The sequence below is a fragment of the Oncorhynchus gorbuscha genome, linkage group LG24 (assembly GCF_021184085.1).
Source record: "Oncorhynchus gorbuscha isolate QuinsamMale2020 ecotype Even-year linkage group LG24, OgorEven_v1.0, whole genome shotgun sequence".
Classification (NCBI taxonomy): Eukaryota; Metazoa; Chordata; class Actinopteri; order Salmoniformes; family Salmonidae; genus Oncorhynchus; species Oncorhynchus gorbuscha.
In genome coordinates this window covers 16,155,419-16,173,804 of record NC_060196.1, presented here as the reverse complement: position 1 = coordinate 16,173,804, position 18,386 = coordinate 16,155,419, and the positions used below count along the sequence as shown (strand labels likewise).

General features: G+C 42.3%; 1 protein-coding gene across 1 annotated transcript in view; it reads right to left on the bottom strand.

Moving 5' to 3' along the window:
- The window catches only part of LOC124012026 (F-box only protein 41-like), a 91,057-nt gene extending 81,954 nt beyond the window's left edge, over window positions 1-9,103 (bottom strand). The window contains exon 1 of the mRNA XM_046325372.1: window positions 9,001-9,103. The gene's annotated coding sequence lies outside the window, so the exon portion shown is untranslated. The remainder of the gene's footprint in view (window positions 1-9,000) is intronic.
- Window positions 9,104-18,386: the final 9,283 nt, after the last annotated feature.

Genomic DNA, 18,386 nt, shown 5'->3' with positions numbered 1-18,386 from the left:
ATACATACATACATACATACATACATACATACATACATACATATCGGCCAATTTAAAAATCGGTATCGGCTTTTTTGGTCCTCCAATAATCGGTATCGATGTTGAAAAATCATAAATCGATCAACCTCTAAAACAGACCCACAGACCAACTGATTGACCTCCTTGAGCTATTAACACAATGAGCTTTCCTGTTCCATCAGTATCATCTCACTGGGTGGATGCAGAGAAGCTGACCTTTAATTAGGCCCAGAGGGAATCCGAGGGAGACGACCCATCATGTGCCCATCACCAATTGGCTCTTAAAACGACACCAATTGGCTCTTAAAACGACGTCCAGTGCCTTTTAATTAAACAATCCATACTGCTGGCCCACAATAGATACCTAATCATCCAAATCAGAGATTTGCTGAAAACAGAAGCACTGAAATCAGTGCCGAATTGCATCCCATTATCGGTAAGCACTGTACAGTTGGAGAGAGGTGCATCACGTCCTCAATCTGATCTATGATAAAGTAAATGTTTTGCCTGGAGGTGTGGAGAGAATAGAGAAGCAAGGCAGGGTGTGGCTGGCTAATAACCGGCACAGAGTCTTCTACCTCTGTGGTGCTTCACGCGGAGGTGGTGTTGTGGCATTTAGCGGTGCAAAGACTCTGCAAGGTGCAACACAAGCATCTGCCTACTCTTAGTCAGCGTTGTTCAGACTGTTCAAAGTTTTTATTCTGAAGATGTGAACTAGACAGTTTTACGAGTGAGAGGAATTAAATATCAATTTTATACAGGCATGTAATTAAACATATTGGGGAACGTTATGACAATAACTAACATGCGCCTGTGTTTTACTGTGTTCCCATTGGCTCCACAGATTGCCATATCTCCTTACTGTATAAGGGCTTCTGCTATGATTGTAAAGTTCCAGCAACTTCCCCAAAATTCCCAGGTATTCAAGAAATCAGTTAGCAGATTACACAAATCACAAGGGAATAAACAGGAAATACAGATTCCTCCAACCAGGATTTCGGGAAAGGTTACCAGATTTTAGCTACCCTAACATTTGCCTTACCTTTAACACTGTGTTGACTTAAACCCCCAATGCTGGCTAGGCTTTAGCATGAGCGTGTCAAAGTGTTAGTCCTGAGGAAGCCACGGGTTCCTTCCAAGACAGGCCAAGCACACAGCCAAGGGCTACGAACCTGACAGCAGAGAGCCAAATCCCATAGCCAACCAATTGAACAGAATGTCGAAGTCCTCTTCGGGGATGCCCACTCTATTCAAAATGGACTGGACTGTGTCACACCATGTTCTACCTTTCCTTCGTGACAGTTGATAGGTGAAAGCCATGGTGGGAAGTGGAAACCTGTTAACTCCTTTCATGTAAGTGGTTATGAAGGACAGGAGATCAGGATATTAATATTGGGTCACAGCTACTGTGTGAAGGAAAATAAGACAAGAAAAAAAAAGGTGGGAATTTTTAAGAGTAGCTACACTGTGGATGCAGCTGTTGAGGACTGAGGAGACACTGCTACTGTACTGTGACTAGGGTTGCAAATGGTCAGAAACTTTCCAGGAAATTTCCCAAAGTTTTTCAGGACATTTTCCAAGGGAAGTTAAGCCCTGGAATTATGGGAATTTTGCTTAAAAATCATTAAAAAATAGCTTATAACAGTGAACCTTTTTTGTGGGTTAACATAAGGCAATTCTAGGTCTTGTGGCATATTTTGGTTAAACTATCCACAATTCAATAGCATTGCAACCCTCTGCATGCACAGTGCATTCTTCCATCACATGAACAATGCATTCTTCCATCACATGTACAGATGATTCTCAAGATCTTGCACACTAATGAGATGCTATTGAGCCCACACTACTAAACTGTCTGAGCCAAGGACAACATGCTTTCTGGTAAGTTTTGATTACAATACTGGGTGAGGTGAACATACACTGCTCAAAAAAATAAAGGGAACACTTAAACAACACAATGTAACTCCAAGTCAATCACACTTCTGTGAAATCAAACTGTCCACTTAGGAAGCAACACTGATTGACAATAAATTTCACACGCTGTTGTGCAAATGGAATAGACAACAGGTGGAAATTATAGGCAATTAGCAAGACACCCCCAATAAAGGAGTGGTTCTGCAGGTGGGGACCACAGACCACTTCTCAGTTCCTATGCTTCCTGGCTGATGTTTTGGTCACTTTTGAATGCTGGAGGTGCTTTCACTCTAGTGGTAGCATGAAACGGAGTCTACAACCCACACAAGTGGCTCAGGTAGTGCAGCTCATCCAGGATGGAACATCAATGCGAGCTGTGGCAAGAAGGTTTGCTGTGTCTGTCAGCGTAGTGTCCACCCCTCAACCAGAATTCTACAAGAGCACAGACACACCGGTCTCTACATTGCAGATGAGCTGAAGGCAGTCAATGACCTTGGAACACAGACGGTATTTGCACTGGTGGCAGACAATGCTGCGAACATGAAGGCTGCTTGGTCTAAAGTGGAGGAGTCCTACCCTCACATCACACCCATTGGCTGTGCTGCTCATGCATTGAATGTGCTCCTCAAGGACATCATGGCACTGAAAACAACAGATACACTCTACAAGAAAGCCAAGGAAATGGTTAGATATGTGAAGGATCATCAAGTTATAGCAGCAACAGCCATTGGTGTGGTATTGCCATCAAGTTTGACAGTCTCCTGGAGGGGAAGGAGTCTCTCCAAGAAATGGCCATATAACAGTCTGCTGATATGGACAGCCCCATCAAGAGGATCCTCCTGGATGATGTATTTTGGGAGAGAGTGGTAAGCAGCCTGAAACCTATAGCAGTAGCCATTGCACAGATTGATGGAGACAATGCCATCCTGTCTGATGTTCAGACTCTGCTTGCAGATGTAAGAACAAAGCCGTACTGCCCTGCCCACTCCACTGATGCGCCAAGCAGAGGAAACTGTAGTTCTAAATAATGCATGAAGACTTCTGCCTGAAGCCCATACACACCGCAGCGTACATGTTGGATCCCAAATATGCTGGCAAGAGCATCCTGTCTTGTGCAGAGATCAACATGGCCTATGGTGTCATCACTACCATGTCTCACCACCTTGGCCTAGATGAGGGCAAGGTTCTTGGCAGTCTGGTGAAGTACACTTGCAAGCAAGGGCTTTGGGATGGAGATGCAATATGGCAGTCGTGCCAACATATCTCATCAGCCACCTGGTGGAATGGACTTTGTGGATCGGAGGCTCTTTCCCCTGTTGCCTCCATCATCCTCCAAATCCCACCAACATCGGCCACCTCAGAGCGCAACTGGTCCTTGTTTGGGAACACACATCAAAACAGGCTGACCAATACAAGGGTTGAAAAATTGGTGGCCATCCGGGCTAATTTGAGGCTTTTTGAGCCTGACAACGAACCATCCTCAACAAGGTTGGACAGTGACCGAGAAGATGAGGCCTCAGTCTGATGTTCAAGGGGTGGACATTGAGGAGGTCCAGGGAGAAGACATGGAAGCATGAGAGGAAGACAACCAAAGCTTTAGTTTCTAGATGATCATTTTACAGATCTATGTTGAAAACATTTTTGGGAGATGCGATGGATCATTCAATATTCCCTTTTGTTGTTCAGTGAAATCATCCCATGTGAAGAGTCAATTCAATTATTTAGAGTTCAATTTGTAATTAATGATTTATTTATCTTTTCTATTGAAAGGATTTAGTCATTTGCAATTATGTCTACTTATGTTTCTGTGTCCATAATATATGGTAAATATATCATCTACAAAACATCTAAAAACTGTATTAATATGAATGCGCATATATTCCCGTTAATTCCCACGGAAAGTTTCCACCTGTGAATATTCCCCAAAATGTGCAACCCTAACTGGGACTAAGGCTAGGACAATAATCGTATGGTCACGTTAAAAAAAAAATATTCCAACAACTATGGACAATAACAGAAATGTAAAATAAGAATCGTCATGAGTGTCAAAGTAGTTTTAGGAGCGGGATATTCAACTTTATTTTCAAGTAGTTATAGTTCAGCCAATTGGTAGCGACCAAAGTCAATTTTATTATTAAACGCAGGCATGAGATATAAGCCTTCTGAGCCTGGGTCTGTAACAAATGGTTTTGATTATACAACAATTGTATTCCTTAACATTCCAAATTATTGACATCACTGCATTTCCATCCAGTCAGTGAGATTTTTAAACAATGTAGAAATATTGTATAGGAGGCCATTGATTTGAGGTGGCAAAGCAACATGTATTGATGTGTGTCCACAATCCATATGTTTAACCGATGTTCAGGGAGACGAAGGGACACCAACTAGTTCTGTGCAAATATCCATCGAGGATGGGATGTAATATTTAAATTGATTCAGACCGTGCGATCAAATAGTATTTGAGCCTCCCTGGAGTGCCAGATGGGCGGAGTTTGCACTTTAGGGACAATATCTGCTGCCCCATTGGGATTCTTCTCCACCACTACAGATCTCACACTCACCCAAACTAGACCACTCACTTAAGGTGGGAAGATAGAGTTACTTTGATTAAGGAGGGAACTGGTAGATTGGTGAAGGGGCAGCTCTTGGTGAAGGGGCAGCTCTTGGCAGGGGATGAAGTGAAAAGGCAAGTGTCAGAAAAGCAGGCAATGAAATGCTGGGCTGATGGTGGTGTCCCAACTGGCACCCTTTTCCCAATAAAGTGCACTACATAGGGAGCCATTTGGGACGTAGGTGATTTTCCCCTTCTGACTGGGGGTGGCCTTTATTCACACAACGGTAAAAGGTCTGATTGATCCGATTCACTATTATTGGAAACAGAAATATACGTGTCATGCTGATGACAGAGTCAGGATTTGGCGTAAGCAGCATCAGTCCATGGCCCCAGCCTGCCTGGTTTCAACGGTACAGGCTGGTGGTTTAATTCTGCAGGGAATGTTTTCCTGGCACACATTAGGTCCCTTGATACTAATTGGGCAACGTTTTCATGACCCGAAGAATTACGGCCGTTCTGGAGGCAAAGGGGAGGGGGGGGTGGGGTCTGACCCAGTACTTGATGGGTGTACCTAATAAACGGTGTGTATAAGTGGTGCTGTATCGAATCTCCGTTCAAAATTGTGGGGAGAGCAGAGGCAGTCAACAACTGAGGTCTCAAATGTAAACAAAACAATCTCTCGTTACCGTCCCATAGTGGCAGTCAGATAGTGAAGTGGCGCTATGGGACAGTAGGAGTATGATCAATGTTGTTTTGCCAGAGGTGATGTTGTATGTTTACATGAGGAAAATTACTATGGGATTGGGACGCTCCACTGTCACTGTAGAGAGTACTTAACACCTACACAAGGAAAATGACTATGGGATGATCCACTGTCAATGACGCACGCACACACAGGAATACATAACACCCAACTGTCTGGGCGACAGACCGAAAACATTCTGCATGAGAATTACATTTCACTGAATATGCAGAATTCCTCCAAGGTAACTAGTGGTTAAAAGAAAGCATTAGTTGACAGAGATCGTGGTCATCGGTCACCATTGTCAAGGAGATTTTCTTGAATCGCTTTGGGAATGTCTTCCACCCTGGGTCACTGTGTGGAAATTGAACAAAAATGTCCCATGAATTTCTATTTGAAGAAGAGGAGAAAGAAACTAAATGGGACGTACATTTGACAGCGTGTTTCCTGTTCCCGCCAATAACCAGCAACTTCGCACGGCCATTGAAGACGAGAGGGACCACATTCCACAATCAACAGCCTGATCAGCGCTATGCGAAGGAGATGTGTCGCCTGCATGAGGCAAAATGGGGGTCACACCAGATACTGACTGGTTATCTGTGGCCAACAGTCATGTGAAATCTATAGATTAGCATTTCACTGTAAGGGCTACACCTGTTGTATTCGGTGCATATGACAAATAACATTTGATTAGGGCCTCTTTCAATTGACTGATTCCTTATACCAGTGGTCACCAACCTTTTGAGTCAAGATCACTTTCGCAGTCAAAAAAAAAACAAGCAGAGATCTTCCGCTCAGATTTATTTAAATATGACTTGTAACAATCTAATAAAAACAGTTTTGTAGGAATGATGTTTGGGCAGTAAGCCTAATACATTATCACAGCATATTGGTTATATGCCTGGTAATATTGTTCTTCTCAGACCATATCAGCTTTCAAAACTCAAGCTTTCATAACAAACTAGATCAGTTGGTGTATCACTTGTGAGGCACTGCGGACCGGACCATAAATTCAAATAATTTGCTTCTTTTTTACTGGACCTGCATCTAATGGCCATGGTGCTTTCAAGACAACTGGGAACTCAAAAAAAATTATAGTCAAAATCATGAAGTCTGATCATCAGGTCAGAAAGTCAGAGCTCTAGAAAGATGCCAGAGTTTCCGACTTGGAATTCCAAGTTCAAAAGAGTTTTCCCAGTCGGATCTCGTTTCGAGTTCCCAGTTGACCTCCCAACTTCGGTGTGTTCAAGATGCCAATTTCCAAGTTGTTTTGAACACAGCATTTGTCTCAGCAGAGGGAGGGAGAGACAGGACAGTCTCCCACCGAATGGCTAAACTCGAATTACACACAAATTCATGTTATTCCTATGACCAGAGAAAGTTAAATATTCCTCTATATTAAAGTGGCCATGACAAGCTGCTAATAATAATAAAAATACAAGGCTAACAATACACTTGGCTACTCATTCGTTGCAGCAGTGCGTGTGGAAGAACGGAGAAACAAATGTTATGTTTTGTAATCGCGTTGAATTCAAAAAACAGTGTTGACAGTGCTAAATAAAAACTTAATGATGAACTCGCCCATAAAAATAGCAGCTCTTCGCTGTGTTCTTTGACAGTCTCTGTGGTCAGGGGTTTGTATCAAACTTTGCTGTGGCCGGGGAAGCTCTGTCGACACAGTGGTTGAGCTAGCCGATTGGCTAGCCAGTAGGCGCACTTGATTTCGTCTAAGATCTCCCGGGTCCTCCCGGGTAGGCGGAGTTAGTCTTTTCAAACAGAAATGGTTCAGAATGGAAACACTAAGGCACCTACCGCCAACACTGCAACGCAAACAAAGATAAGGCAGTGCAAGCCTTTATCATTGGCTCTTCTACAGAGATGTTTGTCAATCAACTAGGAATGCCTTGAAGATCAACCAATCGATCGCAATCGACCAGCTGGCGACCACTGCCTTATATGAAGTGTAACCCAGTAAAATCTTTGAAATTGCTGCATGTTGCGTTTATATTTTTGTTCAGTGTAAATAAGTTACTGAAAGCTGTCATGTGACCTACATTATCCTCATATTGGCTAACTTAATAGCAGTGGTAATTGACAGGGAAGTGAAAATCACCTGTGATAGTAAGCCTGAACGCTCAGCTTATTCTAGTACAGACAGACGTTGTGGTGGGCCGACTGTCTTTACCTTTTAAAACGAGAGGAAACGATACCTTTCTTCACGAGCAGCGGACATGCAAATGTATCTCAAATGACTAAAAGTGTGTGCGCAGTGTTTCCTCTGAAAATAAAATGAGCAGTGGGTTTGGTGGGGTTGGGTCTGTGCATGCAAGTGTGCGCTTGTGTATTTGTTTGTGTCCATGTTCATGCAATTTCATCTTGTGTTTAGGTCTAAAAGTAATGTCGGTCTGCTCATACAGGTCTAGTGAAGCACCAGTGCACTACTTTTGTAAAATAATATATATATATCTAATAAATACTGTAAAGTACACACACTAAAGCATGGCCGAGGGAAGTAGGGGTGCTGAGCAGCGATGCTTTTAGTGTGTGTACTTTACTGTATTTATACTTGGGATATCCCTTTTCAACGGGAAAAGTTTCAAAATTACTTTAATTAAAGCTTGAATGACTTGACTTTAGTCCCATCTGATGCCTGACAGAGCAGCATGGACACAGCAACAGCAAGTCAGTATTTCCCACAGTAGTCAGCCAGTCACACACAAACAGCAAGTCAGTATTTCCCACACTCAAGTAGCCTGTCTGTCACTTTAGGCAAAGTGCTGCTGTGGCTTCAAGAGCTGTGGGGCCAGATCTGGGAAGTTCTCTAAATGGCCAAGCAGAAGCAGTGCATAATGCCAACTCATAATTTCCTTCGGGACCTTCGCCTTGAGCTCAAGTGTATTTAGAGGGACAGCTGGAATTACTATGAGGCTCATAGCTGAGTAGTGGGATCTTTCAAAATATAAATACATATTTAAAGTAAATGATATGAGGTATTATCAGATAGGCCCTAATCATATTGCTTTGATCTTAGGACATTATGCCCAAATGTAATTTCTCTGGAGAACAAAAACATGGATATACTGGAATAAGTGTTTCTGTACTTAAAAACTTCCAAAAATTGGCTACATTACACGTTATCCGTTGAATAATGATTCCACCCGAATAGATTGTATCATGTTATGATTGGCATGGGCCAGATTGTCACTAACCGTCACGTAGCCTATGAGAAGCGAATTAGGCCGGTGACATAATGGATTCCGAACGTTCGAATGACAACTGATTGATTAAGTGACAATTACGCACGTGCAATGAACGGCTATACATATTGATTGCAACAATCGCACTGACTGAACGTTATCAGTCTTCGTTTGGGTGTGAAGACCCAAAGACAAGTGGCATAGGTAGCATACCGCAGCAGGAACATGCAGCTTGACTGTAGCCTATCATTCATCATTTTAAATAACCAGAAGAAAAACAACACGTTTCATTACATAGCGTAACATTGACAAATATCAATGCAGTCGTGTCGATACGGAGGACAACGTGTCCGGCGCGGGTAGTAGCGTAGCACTAGCAGCATGCCCTGATTTTCTTGCCTACCATTTTCTACAGTGCACAGACCATCACTTGTGTGCTGCCTGCTAGCTCTAATCTAATATGCGTTATTTTCAGCCATTCTCTCGAACGTGGTGTCAACTGATACATACACACAAACACTTAGCACTGCCATCCCTCCAAAACATTATGTAGGGTAAAAAGCGCTTCTCACCTTGCAATTTTCTCCCCATTTCTCGCTCGAGCGAAGGAGCCGCTCCAGCATTCGTTGACGTCACACGCCCCACTCTGCAGCATAAATACAGTAGGCTTGCAATAGAACGAGAGGGCGCACTGGGAGAGCGAATGAGAGAAAATAAGGCTGTTCGAGCTCGAATAGAGATTTCTGCCCACCGAAATCTAGAGGATGAAAGACATCCCCTACCTGTGTGATTCCCAAGGAGCCTTCATTCCTGTGAACACAGGACATTAAAACACGATAATTCCCGGGAGAACTAGGATTTGAGATGAATGCATGCATATAGAGAAAAATACTACAAACAAATACTTGTATTTTTTATTTTTAGAACATCCTTTTTTAAAGCATGTCAAAGTAGGCCCAGTCACTGCAACTGCATGTACTAGTAATAATGATGTCATGTCATCTATAATGGGCTCCTCACTTTAATTCAACCAATCAAATTTGATTTGATCAACAAACCAATCAGTAATAAATGTATCAATGAGATTCTCTCTCTTTTTTTTAAGCGCCTGTATAAACGGGTAGACAACAGCCACAAAGTCACAAGCTAATGCACTATAAAAATCAGCAGCTAGTGCAAGAGGACTTAGGAGTCCTTGAGTATGGAAGTGAGGTGTCTGTCTGTCTGTCTGTCTGTCTGTCTGTCTGTCTGTCTGTCTGTCTGTCTGTCTGTCTGTCTGTCTGTCTGTCTGTCTGTCGAGGAGTCATGCTCATAGGGAACACAGGGCCATGTGTACATCCTGGTATTTTTTGTGTGTGAATGTTTAGTTGTTGTGTCTCTGTAATGCTAATTTTCTGAAGTTGGCTTTAGCTCGCCCAGATTGGGAAGCTATCTCCCAACTAGCTACAAGAAGCCATTTCAGGCTATTCATTTTCACCTTTATTTAACCAGGTAGGCCAGTTGAGAACAAGTTCTCATTTAGAGTAGCTAGTTAGAGTAGCTAGTTTGTCTAACTAAGCTGGCATGCCTGCTGGCACGGTTGGTAGAATTTAGAAAAGCAAACAATTACTAAAATGTACTGAATAAGAATTACATTCCTTTCAATCTTTTACCCAGATTTTAGCAGGGATGCAGAGCGGCATATTTAGTTTTTTAACTAAATAATCACCAGTCAGCTTCAAGATGGCCACCATTGTTCCTGTACCCAAGAAAGAAAAGGTACCTGAACTAAACAACTTCTGTCACCTCTGTCATCGTGAAGTGATTTGAGAGACTAGTCAAGGATCATATCATCTCCACCTTACCTGTCACCTTAGACCCACTTCAATTTGCTTACCGCCCCAATAGGTCCACAGATGACGCAATCACACTGCCCTAACCCATCTTGACAGAGGAATACCTATGTAAGAATGCTGTTCATTGACTATAGCTCAGCATTCAACACCATAGAACCCTCCAAGCTCATCATTAAGCTCGAGGCACTGGGTCTGAACCCTGCCCTGTGCAACTGGGTCCTGGACTTCCTGATGGGCTGCCCCCAGGTGGTGAAGGCAGGAAACAACACCTCCACTTTGCTGATCCCCAACACTGGGGCCCCACAAGGGTGCGTGCTTAGCCCCCTCCTGTACTCCCTGTTCACCCGTGACTGTGTGGCCACGCATGCCTCCAACTCAATCATCAAGTCTGTAGACGACACAACAGTACTAGGCTTGATTACCAACAATGACGAGATAGCCTACAGGGAGGAGGTGAGGGCTCTGCATGTGTAGTGCTAGGAAAATAATCTCTCACTCAAGGTGAACAAAACAATGGAGATGATCGTGGACTTCAGGAAACAACGGAGGGACCACCCCCCTATCCACATTGACCACAGTGGAGAAGCTGGAGAGCTTCAAGTTCCTCTGAGCACATGTCACAAACAAACTGAAATGGTCCACCCACACAGACAGTGTGGTGAAGAAGGTGCAATAGCACCTCTTCAACCCCAGGATGCTGAAGAAATTTGGCTTGGCACCTAAAACTGTTACAGGTGCACAATTGAGAGCATCCTGTCAGACTGCATCACCGCCTGGTACGGCAACTGCACAGCCCACAACCACAGGGCTCCCCAGAGGGTGGTGCGGTCTGCCCAACGCATCACGGGGGCAAACTACCTGCCATCCAGGACACCTACAACACCCGATGTCACAGGAAGGCCAAAAAGATAATCAAGGACAACAACCATCTGTGCCACTGCCTGTTCACCCCACTATTATCCAAGAAGGCGAGGTCAGTACAGGTGCAAAGCTGGGACAGAGAGACAGCTTCTATCTCAAGGCCATCAATGTTATATAGCCATCACTAGCACATACAGTTGAAGTCAGAAGTTTACATACACTTAGGTTTGAGTCATTAAACTCGTTTTTTAACCACTCCACAAATTTCTTGTTAACAGACTATAGTTTTGGCAAGTCGGTTAGTACATCTACTTTGTGCATGACAAGTAATTTTTCCAACAATTGTTGATAGATTATTTCACTGTATCACAATTCCAGTGGGTCAGATGTTTACATACACTAAGTTGACTGTGCCTTTAAACAGCTTGGAAAATTCCAGTAAATGTCATGGCTTTAGAAGCCTCTGATAGGCTAATGATTTAATTTGAGTCAATTGGAGGTGTACCTGTGGATGTATTTCAAGGCCTACCTTCAAACTCAGTGCCTCTTTGCTTGACATCATGGGAAAATCAAAAGAAATCAGCCAAGTCCTCAGAAAACATTAATTGTAGACCGCCACAAGTCTGGTTAATCCCTGTGAGCAATTTACAAACGCCTGAAGGTACCACGTTCATCTGTACAAACAATAGTATGCAGGTATAAACACCATCGGACCATGCAGCCATCATACTGCTCAGGAAGGAGATGCGTTTTGTCTCCTAGAGATGAACGTACATTGGTGCGAAAGTGCAAATCAATCCCAGAACAACAGCAAAGGACTTTGTGAAGATGCTGGAGGAAATAGGTACAAAAGTATCTATATCCACAATAAAACGAGTCCTAGATCGACATAACCTGAAAGGCCACTCAGCAAGGAAGAAGCCACTGCTCCAAAACCGTCATAAAAAAGCCAACTACGGTTTGCAACTGCACATGGGGACAAAGATTGTACTTTTTGGAGAAATGTCCTCTGGTCTGGTGAAACAAAAATAGAACTGTTTGGCCATAATGACCATCCAAGGATCCCACCAGCCAAAGAACACCATCCCAACCGTGAAGCACAGGGGTGGCAGCATCATGTTGTGGGGGTGCTTTGCTGCAGGAGAGACTGGTGCACTTCACAAAATAGATGGCATCAAGAGGGAGGAAAATTATGTGGATATATTGAAGCAACATCAAGACATCAGTCAGGAATTTAAAGCTTGATCGCAAATGTCTCTTCCAAATGGACAATGACCCCATGCATACTTCCAAAGTTGTGGCAAAACGGCTTAAGGACAACAAAGTCAAGGTATTGGAAAAATCCATCACAAAGCCCTGACCTCAATGCCATAGAAAATTTGTGGGCAGAACTGAAAAAGCGTGTGCGAGCAAGGAGGCCTACAAACCTGACTCAGTTACACCAGCTCTGTCAGGAGGAAGGGGACAAAATTCATCCAACTTATTGTGGGAAGCTTGTGGAAGGCTACCTGATACGTTTGACCCAAGTTAAACAATTTAAAAGCAATGCAACCAAATACTAATTGAGCGCATGTAAACTTCTGACCCACTGGGAATGTGATGAAAGAAATAAAAGCTGAAATAAATCACTCTACTATTATTCTTACATTTCACATTCTTAAAATTGTGGTGATCCTAACTGACCTAAGACAAGGAATTTTTATTAGGGTTAAATATCAGGAATTGTGAAACATTTAAACTCAGTTTATTTGGCTAAGTGGATGTAAACTTCCAACTTCAACTGTATATATGACTTATTTCCTGGCCACTTTAATAATGTTGACATATTTTGGATTACTCATCTCATGTATATACTGTATCATATCTTAGTCTATGCCGCTCTGACATTGTTCATCCACATATTTATATATTCTTAATTCCATTCCTTATCTTAGATTTGTGTGTATTGGGTATATGTTGTGAAATTACTAGATATTGCTTAGATATTAATGCACTGTCAGAGCTAGAAACACAAGCGTTTCTCTACACTCGCAATAACATCTGCTAAACACGTGTACGTGACCAATAAAATGTGATTTACAGGCAGCTCAAGTGTTGTGCTTAGAAATGCAGAATAAAATTAAGATACATTTTTTTTTACATAAAATGAAGCGTAATGATGATGGGGGGGTGCGTTTGTTGTGCATGCTGCCTTTCTGTCACTTTGTGCAAGTGGACCATTAGCAAACTGCTACATGGTTAGGGAGGGTGACAGACAGGAATCTTTAAAAGAAAAGGGCAATGCACAAGTTAACTATTTAAATTTAACTTACTACATTTTATTATTTTTATTACTAACCCAACCCAATTGTCTATCAAGAAATTCTCAAAGATTGTTCCTCTGCTACCCTTGTCATTTCTCATCATTACAATCCTTTTCCTTTAGATATCGAAAGAAAGGCCTAATGCTGGGTGGCATTCATTAGTGTACGCTAGGAAAACGTAAACAAGCATTACTCAGTCCCTTCCTGTTTGTCTGTTTCATTCAATGTGGTGTCTAGTGAATGCAACCCTGGTGTTTATTGTTCCCAATACGGATGCAGCCAGGACACAGTGTGCAATCAACGTGCAATACAATGCATGGATGATACTGCAGGTGCTGCCTGTCAGTGTGCGGTCTGATGTTTTGATCAGGGGGGGCTAAAGCACCACCTTGTGGCCAAATGACAAGACTGCACTCCATCGTTCACCACATCAAAGGGAAACGCCACCACTTTTCAACCTCATTTTCATTGTTTCCAGCACAATACCAGTGTCACGTGTTTCTATGTTTTGTAGAAAAAAATGTAAATAGTTAAAATAGTTGACTACCTGATGACATCTTCAACAGTTAACATTTCAAAAACGGATTCTCAAATACAGAGGTTTGTGGTGACTTTGGGAGCAAGAAATGTATTTGTAATTTTTATTTCACCTTTATTTAACCAGGTAGGCAAGTTGAGAACAAGTTCTCATTTACAATTGCGACCTGGCCAAGATAAAGCAAATCAGTTTGACACATACAACAACACAGAGTTGCACATGGAGTAAAACAAACATACAGTCAATAATACAGTAGAAAAATAAGTCAATATACAATGTGAGCAAATGAGGTGAGATAAGGGAGGTAAAGGCAATGGAGGCGAAGTAAATACAATTTAGCAAGTAAAACACTGGAATGGTTGATTTGACAGTAGATGAGTGTGCAAAGTAGAAATACTGGGGTGCAAAGGAGCAAAATAAATAAATAAATACAGTAGGGGAAGAGGTTGTTGTTTGGGCTATTTACAGATGGGCTAAGTACAGGTGCAGTGCTCTGTGAGCTGCTCTGACAGATGGTGCTTAAAGCTAGTGAGGGAGATAAGTGTTTCCAGTTTCAGAGATTTTTTGTAGTTTGTTCCAGTCATGGGCAGCAGAGAACTGGAAGGAAAGACGACCAAAGGAGGAATTGGCTTTGGGGGTGACAAGTGAGATATACCTGCTGGAACGCGTGCTACGGGTGGGTGCAGCTATGGTGACCAGTGAGCAGAGATAAGGTGGGACTTTACCTAGCAGGGTCTTGTAGATGACCTGGAGCCAGTGGGTTTGGCGAAGAGTACGAAGCGATGGCCAGCCAACGAGAGCGTACAGGTCGCATCGCAGTGGTGGGTAGTATATGGTGCTTAGGTGACAAAAACAGATGGCACTGTGATAGACTGCATCCAATTAGTAGGGTGTTGGAGGCTATTTTGTAAATGACATCGCCAAAGTCGAGAATCGGTAAGATGGTACCCTCCCTTGGGCTAGAAACTGGTTGCAGGGTTTGAAAATCACTCTTTTATTTTTACATTTAATCCTACCTTGTGATGTCAAAGAGAAGCTTTTTGTTCACCTTTCTTCATCTTTAACAGATAGAAACACACATGTAGACATTGGTTTGGTGCTGGAGATGATGAATAGGAGGTTGACAGTCAAGACTGTCTGGAGCTCTTCAGAGATGGGTCGTTCGTACTCAGGGAATGAAATGGACGCGAGTGGGCTGAAACGGGGAGGGACTATCTGAACTTGCCCAATAAGAAACCCTTGTTTTTGTTTTCCGTTGCAAAACGTTTTGCCACACTGTGCATTGGCTGCTGGGTAATATTATCATGCACACTCAAATACAGAAATTTCCTTTAGGGGATACTAACAGTATAGTGTATGTCCCAATACAAATCAACCACTATAGTTCTCAAGGATGTCCTATGCATTATGAATGGAATAGGGTGCCATTTGGGATGCAGCCAAGGGGAGAATCCTGGCGTTGTTTAAGTGGCAGTTAGCCAGAAGATTCTGACACTACCGTTACGCTTGTTTACACTGAGCTGCACTGGGGTCGGAACGCCATCAAGGTTAGATGAAAACACTGTGGAGCCGGAACGAAATCAATGCAGGGATGGGATATGACACTGTGCTCCAAATTGTACTTTTATCCAAACTGATACAGCGAGAAGATTGAAATACTGAGTTTTTCTGAAAATTTGCCTTTTTTGTCCTCATGCTAGCAAGAGAAGCCACCGCAGCCATTTTGGAATGGCAGTGTCAGCCAATCGGCTCTTTTGTTGTTCAATGCAACAACACATCCTTGTCAGTGTTAGAATAAAACCTTAATTGCTTGGATTAAATTAAGATGAAACTGTACCAAAGTTCCAAGACAATGATGTCAACAAAGTACTGTGACAGATTTAGATCAGACACTTCTCCCGTCCGTTCCTTTCATTCAGTTTTCTTATGAGAAGTGACAGCCCCATTGGCTGCTGGGTAATAGTAGGGCTGTGACCCTTTGTTGTCTCTCGATTGGCTGATTGAGACATGCTGCGCTTGGGTCTGCCTTCATCATCGCGCAAACAGCCGCAGCTGGTGTAGATATTATTAGTATCTGTTTGCATAGCAACCATTGTAATAAATAATATATGCCATAACACATGCTTTGACATTTCAGCACAATTGAAGTCTCTTTTTTTTCTCTTCCCAAGAGTGCATTTTAATGCTGGTTGGCTGTGAGGACGGAGGAATAAGAAAATAATAGAATGGAGGAAGGAAGGAAAAATGTCAAGAATGAGATTTGGAGACAACCTCTCTCGTCTAGCCTTTTCTTTGTACCTCGGCAAGGAAATGCATGTGAATCAAAAGACCTTGAATGACTGAGGACGTTGAATGATGCCAGTACATGTCACAGACAATACAGTACAGATAGATCCAGAAACGGGCACGGAACATTTCAGAGACTGTGTCTGCGCCCCAAAATGGCACCCTATTCCCTACATAGTGTACTGCTTTTGGTCCACGGCCCATGAGGAATAGGAAAAGATATCATCCGAGACGGAACTAGCATTCAACATAATACTATTGCTCCCAAATGCGGTGATTATCTCAGCGAATAATCTCTTTTTGATCATATTGGGCTGTGTGACTGTGTCAATTCCCACATGAAGTCAATAGACTTGTGTAAAGAAAATGTACTTAAGCATAAAATGTTCACTGTAATTGCTGAAGTACACTTAAGTATCATAAATCATTTCAAATTCCTTGTATTAAGCAAACCAGATGGCGTTTATTTACGGATAGCCAGGGGCACATTCCAACACTCAGACATCATTTACAAATGAAACGTGTGTTTAGTGAGTCCGCCAGATAAGAGGCAGTAGGGATGACCAGGGATGTTCTCTGGATAAGTGCATGAATAGGACCATTTTCCTGTCCTGCTAAGCATCCAAAATGGAACTAGTACTTTTGTGTGTTAGGGAAAATGTATTGAGTAAAAAATACATGAAGGAATGTAGTGAAGTAAAAGTAGTCAAAAAATATAAATAGTAAGTAAAGTAGAGATACCCCCCAAAAAACGACTTAAGTAGTACTTTAAAGTATTTTTATTTAAGTACTTTACACCACTGGATATTATCTTGAAGGAAAACTCCACTCAAAAAAATATATTTTGGTATTTGTTTCATTAGTCCCAAAATATTATATTCAACTGATGCGAAACGTTTTTAAGATATGTAACTTTCAAAATACAGAAATGATCCCCATATGATGTATTATGTGTCATATGGTGCCACATTTTGCATCATATGATGCTACGTTTTGCATCAGTTGAATATAATATTTTGGGACTATGTCAACAATGGAATAATGAAACAAATACCAAAAGATAGTTTTTGGGTGGAATTGCCTTTTAGGATGGTGGAATACTGTACAGAACCTGCAGGTGCTGTTTCTCGACAGCAGAGGGCAGCAGTAGTGTACAAATAATAACAGTGTCAATCCATACTACTGTAAGAACTACTCATGATGTGTTAGTACCTCATAAATCAGGTTAAACTAAGAACAGCTCCATTTTCAAAATGATTGGGTTACTGCTGCTCACTCTTAAAGTGAATAGGAAATATTGGACAATGGACAAGTTACGATATACAGAGGGTTAGTCCCAAATGGCCCCTATTCAGAGCACTACTTTTCACCAGAGCCCTATGTGTGTCCAGGCAGAGTTTCTCCAGATTGATGAGTGCTGGAGGTGAACGGAATATGGTATTGATGGGGGTGAAACAATGGTTGTTGTACACTGACATGGGTATAGGAAGTAAGGGCCACACGTACACACACACACACACACACACACACACACACACACACACACACACACACACACACACACACACACACACACACACACACACACACACACACACACACACACACACACACACACACACACACACACACACACACACACACACACACACACACACACACACACACACAGAGAGAGAGAGAGAGAGAGATCAAAGTCCAATTTTTGTTTTGATGTGACAATAGTGGTCAGGGACTTGTTGAGAGAGGTCGTTGACTTCAATATTGTGACAACCTGTTGACAGGTGTATAGGACCTAACCAATCAGAACAGGTCTCACCGAGGAAGCGAGCCAAACTTTTCAAAGTCTGACACCGTTCATCAGAAAGTCAAACGAGTTTGCTTTTGTTAATCATGTCACTTAGTCAATGAGAAAACGGAGGACAAAACAAGAAAACAACATCAAGTCAAAGGGGTCCACTGGTCTGTGCTCATTTATTACGTCGAGTACCAATTAAACACAATACGTGGATTAAATGTAATAAATTGCAGGTGAAGGGCTTCATAACGATAGGAGCATTCTATGCATACCAATGTAAATCAGACATGATGATACCATGTGGACCACGGTGTGTCGAGAATCTCCAACGAGATGA